An 8043-nucleotide genomic window follows, 5' to 3' on the forward strand; every position below is an offset into this window, starting at 1 on the left:
TGCACTACTTTAGACCCAGGCTGGCCACCCCTATTCCCTATGTAGTGCACTACTTTAACCAGGGCGGGCACCCTATTCCCTATGTAGTGCACTACTTTAGACCCAGGCTGGCACCCTATTCCCTATGTAGTGCACTACTTTAGACCAGGGCTGGCACCCTATTCCCTATGTAGTGCACTACTTTAGACCAGGCTGGCACCCTATTCCTATTAGTGCACTACTTTAGACCTAGGCTGGCACCCTATTCCCTATGTAGTGCACTACTTTAGACCAGGGCTGGCACCCTATTCCCTATGTAGTGCACTACTTTAGACCTAGGGCTGGCAACCCTATTCCCTATGTAGTGCACTACTTTAGACCAGGGCTGGCACCCTATTCCCTATGTAGTGCAACTACTTTAGACCAGGGCTGGCACCCATTCCCTATGTAGTGCACTACTTTAGACCAGGCGGGCACCATATTCCCTATGTAGTGCACTACTTTAGACCAGGGCTGGCACCATATTCCCTCTGTAGGCACTACTTTAGACCAGGGCTGCACCCTACCCTATGTAGTGCACTACTTTAGACCAGGGCTGGCCACCATATTCCCTCGTAGTGCACTACTTTAGACCAGGCGGGCACCCTATTCCCTATGTAGCTGCACTACTTTAGACCAGGGCGGGCACCCTATTCCCTATGTAGTGCACTACTTTAGACCTAGGGCTGGCACCCTATTCCTATGTAGTGCACTACTTTAGACCAGGGCTGGCACCCTATTCCCTATGTAGTACACTACTTTAGACCAGATCAGGCGCAGAACACAGATACGGGTCCTGGATAAAAGTAGTGCACTATATAGGGAATAGGGTGCCAGCCTGAGTCTAAAGTAGTGCACTATATAGGGAATAGGGTTCCATTTGTCACGCATTCTAAGAGAGGCCTAGACAAGCTTCACTGACAGCTGTTTTCATCCAGGCAGGCAGAGGCTTCTCGTTCGGCTTTACTTACTCCCACTCCTGCGTTTCCACTGGCTAACACAGCTAGTCAGGCTTTTACCATTGATCATCACCGCCGCATGCAGGCTGTCTGACTGACGCGACAGACACACTGAGGGAATGAATAAATTAGCCTGTTTGGGTTTTTAATGTGTCTTAAAAGGTTTTCCCTGGGTTGTTTCAGTGCTGTGTTATTCTAGTATGAGGATTTAAGAAGGCTTATAGGATTAATTATAATGTGTTGTTAATAGATGAAAAGGTATTATACTGTCTGACACATGTGCATCCTGAACTTAGCTAGATTTTTGGTCTGACAAAATAAAAAAAAATATTTTTCAAAACTTTTATTCAACTAGGCAAGTCAGTTAAGAACAAATTCTTATTTACAATGACGGCCTACCGGGTAACAGTGGGTTAACTGCCTTGTTCAAGGGCATAACAAAATATGTTTTACCTTGTCAGCTCGGGGATTTGATCCAGCAACCTTTCTGTTACTGGCCCAACGCTCTAACCACTAGGCTACCTGCCACCCCAATATATAGTAGTGGTATTATTTATTAGCTTGGTTTGATGTTTTTTTTATAAAGGAAAGAGGACACTAGAGCAGGAATTAAAGATACTTTCATGAAATCATCTAGGGAGCAAAGTGTGTATCCTACTGTGCTCTTTTAAATTTACAAGATTAGATTTTTATAGAGTGCAAATTCCTTAGAATTTTACAGACTATGCAAAACCCCATGTGCTGTGAGTTACAAGTTTTTTGAAAAACAACGCTTTAATCAAAATAACTTTAAAACAACTAATCCCTAGTTAAACTTCTCAGCTGTGTCCACATGGTTCCATGGTGGCCCAGGAAAAATAAATCCACTGGAGAATGTAGATGCAGACAACAATTAAATACAGATGTGGAGTGGGGTTAGAGAGCTAAATGCTCCACTTGGCCGGTGTCTCTCTGTGTCTCTCCGTGTCTCTCCGTGTCCTGCGTGGCCGAAGAGAGCCGGGGCGTCAACACTGATTACTTTATATATATATTTATCTACGCAAAATGTAGCATTTAAAAAACAAAATGACTATAGGATACACGGACCAGTCAGAATGTCTAACAAACAGAAAGGGCTGTGCTGAAATATAAATATTTTATATTAATCAACATAAAAATATTATGAGTAAATACTACTTTGGTTTAATTCTGCTTCTTAGTCGATACCGTTTAATTCAATATGGTTTTACAAGTAATTACTGTCACCAAATAAGATATTATAATTACTAATTAAACATTAACCTAAGAATAGTACAGAAGCTTACGGAGGAAAGGTTAATTAAGTCTGAATAAAATATAGTTTTTCATTTTAATGAAACAAAAAAACATACCCATTTGTTAATAATTGTCCAACAGTGGTTCGTAATAATATACAAATGAAACGTGTGTACAGTACATTCATGTGTGGAAGCACCCAGCAAGAGCAATTTAGCCATTTGTACTTATCTGTAATTAAAAGGTGTAATTCCCGAACACATGTGGGAGTTTGTTGATGTGTAATTTGTCTCTTTCATTTTGTTAAAGCTGACATGCTGCTCCAAGCAGCAATCCACTGAGTAGCTACATTAAAGCTGTTAATACCATGTGCTCTTCAACCCTCCAAATGATTTCCAGGCCAGTTCGCCTTTGAGGGCCCATCAAAGAAGATTTAAGGTAGACGTTTTATCACACCCTCCCTACCGCACTGCCGTTGCTACCACAGACAGACAGAGAGAGAGAGGGAGAGAAAGAGAGAGATAGGGACAGAAAGAGAGAGAGAGGGAGGGAGAAAGAGAACGAGAGAGAGAGAGAGAGAGAGAGAGAGAGAGAGAGAGAGAGAGAGAGAGAGAGAAGAGAGAGAGAGAGAGAGAGAGAGAGAGAGAAGAGAAGAGGCCTAGACAGAGGCAAAAACAACACTAATTTAACTATGCTCACACATGACAGGAAGGACAATAACAGGCTAGAACACTTTCTCTCAGCATAAACACAACATACTAGCTGGAAAAGTCTGAGATCCAATATTCTGAACTATAGGAACATGGTGTTTTGCATACATTAATACATCAATACATTTTTATTAAACCATTTATATCACCGTTGTGCTGAAAAGACAAGATCTCTGAAAACTAAACAACACAACCTGTAAATAACTAGTATATTATTCTATCCTCCCCATAAAGCGGAACGATACTACTTTCCTCGAAATGGAAGAATTTGAAGAGGTTCTTTCCAAAACGCTATATATACACATTTTCAGAAATATTGGTCAATTTGCTTTTATTTGTTAAAGAAAAAAAAAACATGGTGTGTTTATTCATTATCTAAATCATGACACGGGGTTTTTCAATGAAAGACACGTATTTGTTTAAAATCTATCACTTGACTGTTTCATTTCAGAGAGAGAAATAATCATTTATTTTTGCTAAATGATTTCTATATCGGCCTCACTCTCAAGAGAAATAATTAGTATTGCAAGGTTTTACACGGACAAATCTAACAAATAACTACATTTTTAATAAAGAATTGTACAATTGATACATGTGATGTTAACATTAAATTTTTTTTAAATAAATTAATCAATACAGTAATATGAGATCTGTTTGTAAAACATTTACATTTGACAGTTTAGTAATTTAGCAGATGCTCTTATCCAGAGCGATTTACAGTTTTAATAATTTACCTTGCCTACAACTTCCTGTTTGCTCTTCCAACTCAGTAGCTTCCTCATGATGGTTTAGAAGGTAAACATGCATGTGACCAATGATAAACAAACATCTAAGTAGGTATTACTGGGAGGGGGGGGGGGGGGGGCAATCAACGCTAATCCTAAAGCCTCATTTCCTGCTCTTTAGGACACATTTCCCCGAGACAAACAGCGGCGTGTTAACAAAATAACAACCCTCCTTATTTAGTAGACAACCCGGGACAGATAATCACCCAGAACTGAGAGGATGTGGGTCTCTCTCTCTCTCTCTCCCCCATAGTATCAATTAACCCTCTGTGTCTTTCACCGGCCCCCATCTCCAGATCTGAGAGAAGAGAAAGAATGCTTGACTAGTGCTCGACCCGTCCGGTGGCACACACACACACACGCGCACACACACACACACACACACACACACACACACACACACACACACATACGAAGGCATAGACAATCAACAAGGCCTTCTGAAGGCAAACAATGCTCCCTCTCCGCCACCGCGACCGAGCAGCCGACCAAACCACTGGCTACCATTAGAGCTCCGGCTCTACCACGACCTCAGCTGGCTCACTGGGTCTGGATAGGTGCAGGATGCACACCGTACAGATCCTACAAAATATAATCTATTGTGTATTCTATTAATGAACTATTTCATTCTGTGACGCACACTGCAGCCTCTCAGAGGCAGTGGACAAACCGTGGGGGGGGGGGCTTGATGCCTGTAGTTCCCCCAGTCTGCAGTACTCCTTCTTAAAGCAAATACAGTGAGTAAACAGCCCTCTCATTGGCTAAACAGGCCTACAGACAGCCCTCTCATTGGCTAAACAGGCCTATAGTTTGACTAAATGGGTCGCAGCAGGCTTCAGCACCCATGCTTATTGTCTACACAGAGAAAGAGAGAGAGAGATTCATGCGGGAAAAAAAACACAACCTGTGATCTTACGTAAAGCAACTCGTAATGACATGAAAATACACATGTGAAAACACGTGTCCACATGTGAAATCCTTGCTCTTTTTATATCCAAGCCTTTCTATCTAAGAACTACATCTCTTGGGGGGGTTTTTCAACGATCATAAAGGCAGGTAGTTTCCCTCGCCGATGATTGATGCAACGTTAAAAGACAGTACATAGGGGGGAAAAAAGGGGAAGGCAACATTTGATTTGAGAGAGAGATCAAAACGATGCACAGATTCAATGAGTTAGAGTGAGTCATGATGTCAGTCAGAGAACACACACATTATCCTACAGCATCCTTCAAGTAGGACGCCTACAGATTCAATGAGTTAGAGTGAGTCGTAATGTCAGTCAGAGAACACACACATTATCCTACAGCATCCTTCAAGTAGGACGCCTACAGATTCAATGAGTTAGAGTGAGAGAGAGAGAGAGAGACAGAGAGAGAGACACAGAGAGAGACAGAGATACAGGGAGACAGAGACAGAGAGAGACATGGAGACAGGGACAGAGAGAGAAAGGTAGAGAGACAGAGAGAGGTAGAGAGACAGAGAGAGGTAGAGAGAGGTAGAGAGACAGAGACAGAGACAGAGAGAAAGGGATAACTACTACTGGGTTGTATGAATATATAGAATAAAATAATACTGTATTGATCCATACAAGATGGACGTGTCTCTTCTGTATAGTGTAAAGCAGCACTGTGTATTATACTACAGTATAGTATAGAACAGTATATTATAGTATATATAGTATAGTATATTGTGTATATTATAGTATAGTATAGAGCAGTATAGTATATATAGTATAGTATACCGTGTATATTATAGTATAGTATAGAACAGTATATTATAGTATATATAGTATAGTATATCGTGTATATGATAGTATAGAACAGTATATTATAGTATATATAGTATAGTATATCGTGTATATTATAGTATAGTATAGAACAGTATATTATAGTATATTTAGCATAGTATATTGTAATATATTATAGTATAGTATTGTATAGAAAAGCATATTATATTACAGTATTGTATAGAACAGTATATGATAGTATACCATAGTATATTATAATATAGTATTTTATATAACAGTATATTACATTTTAGTATAGTATAGAACAGTATATTCTAGTATATTAAGCATACTATATTGTAATATATTATAGTATAGCATTGTATAGAAAAGCATATGATAGTATTGTATAGAACAGTATATGATAGTATTTTATATAACAGTATATTGCATTATAGTATAGTATATTGTAGTATATTATAGTATAACAGAAAACAGGACGACCGGGCCCCTGTGTTAAACTATAAGAGGTGGTTGTTTGTGGTGGTGGGGTTAGCTGTTGTCTTGTGAGACACACGCCGTCCGTCTCCCGTTTAGAGCATTCCTGACCAGGCAGCGGCAAGAGCAGATGTCATTAGATGTCAACTGCTCTAACTGGGCTGCTGTTGTTTATCCGACCAGTGGAGAAGAGACTCCTGCAGGGGCTGGTATGTTTTGTTTTGCAGCATCGAAAAATGTCAACTGGGAGCCGAGTAATGAGAACGCAAGAGGATATCCTATCATACATACTCGAACATTTAGGAAGCAGATTTATTTAAAATGTTTCTGCAATTGTGATTTATATATTTATTGTATTCAGATCGAGGTGTTTGTTTTTAGTAATTTTAAAAAGAAGGATTTGATGTGAATTTAATTGCTGAGCTAAAATAAAAATAAAAAATGTAAAGTTGATTTGGGCATGATTTAAAAAATAAGAACTAGACAACAGTTATTGGATATATTTAGGAATATGAATGTGTGATCAAGTCAGTGTTGGAAAAGAACATGAATGTTTTTCATATAAATAAATAATCTACTTATTTGTCAAGAGTATATCATTAAGTCCTAAGAGTATTTAATTCTTGAACATTCAGTTTATGCATTATCATAAATGTTTTCACTTATATTACTAGTATATTAACATTGTTGCATTAGAAAATGTGTTGCAATATATATTTATATTAAATATAAAGCTCCATAACTGTTTATCTTCTTAATGTCATCACTGAGTTACAGTTATTTCAGATGACCACATTATGACAGTTTCGTATGACATTATATTATCTTTATTATATTATCTATATTATATATTATATTATTATATTATCACTACGCGCTAAAATAAAAAGCATTGCTTTTGAAATAAATACAATAACGCTCAAGTCAATTGTCATTTTGACATTTTGAGCAGTGGATTAATACATAACCATAATGTACGTGTGTTATTTAGCTGGTCTAAATATTAACATGATAACGTGGCTGTTATAAATAAGATGCCTCAAAATAAAGTGTTAAAACMATTTATTCGCATGATAACAACTCGTGCCAATATATCTATATTTAAATATTTACTCAATTCTATTCACGCCTCTAATTCATTAAATCCTCACAGTTTACAATATAGACGCCTGTAAGTAATCCCAAGTTAGGAGAAGAGAAGAGTACGTTTAAAAAAAACATGTTCATATAGCAAGGCAGTGGCAGGCAGGCATCAGACTAACCAGATCAACAGTGAAACAGCAGAAAATATAATACTGCTTGTAGAACACAAAGTCATACTCACCCCAATATTGGTGGAATCCCTGTACTTTTCCTGGGAACCCTTCCTTTAAGTTTCTTTATAATATTCTACAGCCAAGTCTGTCCAGTCCAGTCCAGAACAACAAGAAGAAATGTTAGCAAAATTAAGTTCTTAAAAAGAGTTGGTAGAACCTGTAACGCAACAAATTACCGGCTACAAGACAACTTTTTCTTTTTCATTTTAAGTGTTAGAACCCATGGAGCCCCGATACACACATAACTGGTATCTCAAGAGACCGATCAGAGTGAGAAGAGACAGTTGTCTGATACGGCTTCAGGCAGTGACTACAAGAGTGTCTGACGAAAGAGGGGGGAAAGAAGGAGGAGAGAGAGAGAGAGAGGGAGGAGGGAGGGAAGCATTGAGAGGAGGGAGGAGGTGGAGGAGAGGTAGGGAAGGAGAGAGAGAGAGTGCTGTTTGAGCTGTTTTGAAAGAGCAGATAGTTGCGGTAAGCCAGTAAGGTGATAAGGCTAAGTCAATAAGTGTAGTAAGTCAGTAAGGTAGTAAGGCAGTAAGGCAGAAGGTATTAAGTCAGCAAGGCAGTAAGTCAGAAGGTATTAGTCAGCAAGGCAGTAAGTCAGTAAGGCAGTAAGGTGTAAGTCAGTATCAGTAAGTCAGTGAATCAGTAAGTCAGTAAGCAGTAAGTCAGTAAGGCAGTAAGTCAGTAAGGTGTAAGTCATAAGGTAAGTAAAGTAGTACAGGGAAAGTCATAAGTTGCAGTAAGTCAGCAGGCAGTAAGTCAGTAAAGCAGTAA

The 8043-nt window shown here is 38.7% G+C and overlaps 1 pseudogene; it reads right to left on the minus strand.

The window, feature by feature from the left end:
- The window catches only part of LOC112071317 (eyes absent homolog 1-like), an 81035-nt pseudogene extending 73510 nt beyond the window's left edge, over positions 1-7525 (minus strand).
- Between the last annotated feature and the right edge of the window lie 518 nt (positions 7526-8043).

Source organism: Salvelinus sp. IW2-2015, unplaced genomic scaffold (genome assembly GCF_002910315.2).
Source record: "Salvelinus sp. IW2-2015 unplaced genomic scaffold, ASM291031v2 Un_scaffold1584, whole genome shotgun sequence".
NCBI lineage: Eukaryota > Metazoa > Chordata > Actinopteri > Salmoniformes > Salmonidae > Salvelinus > Salvelinus sp. IW2-2015.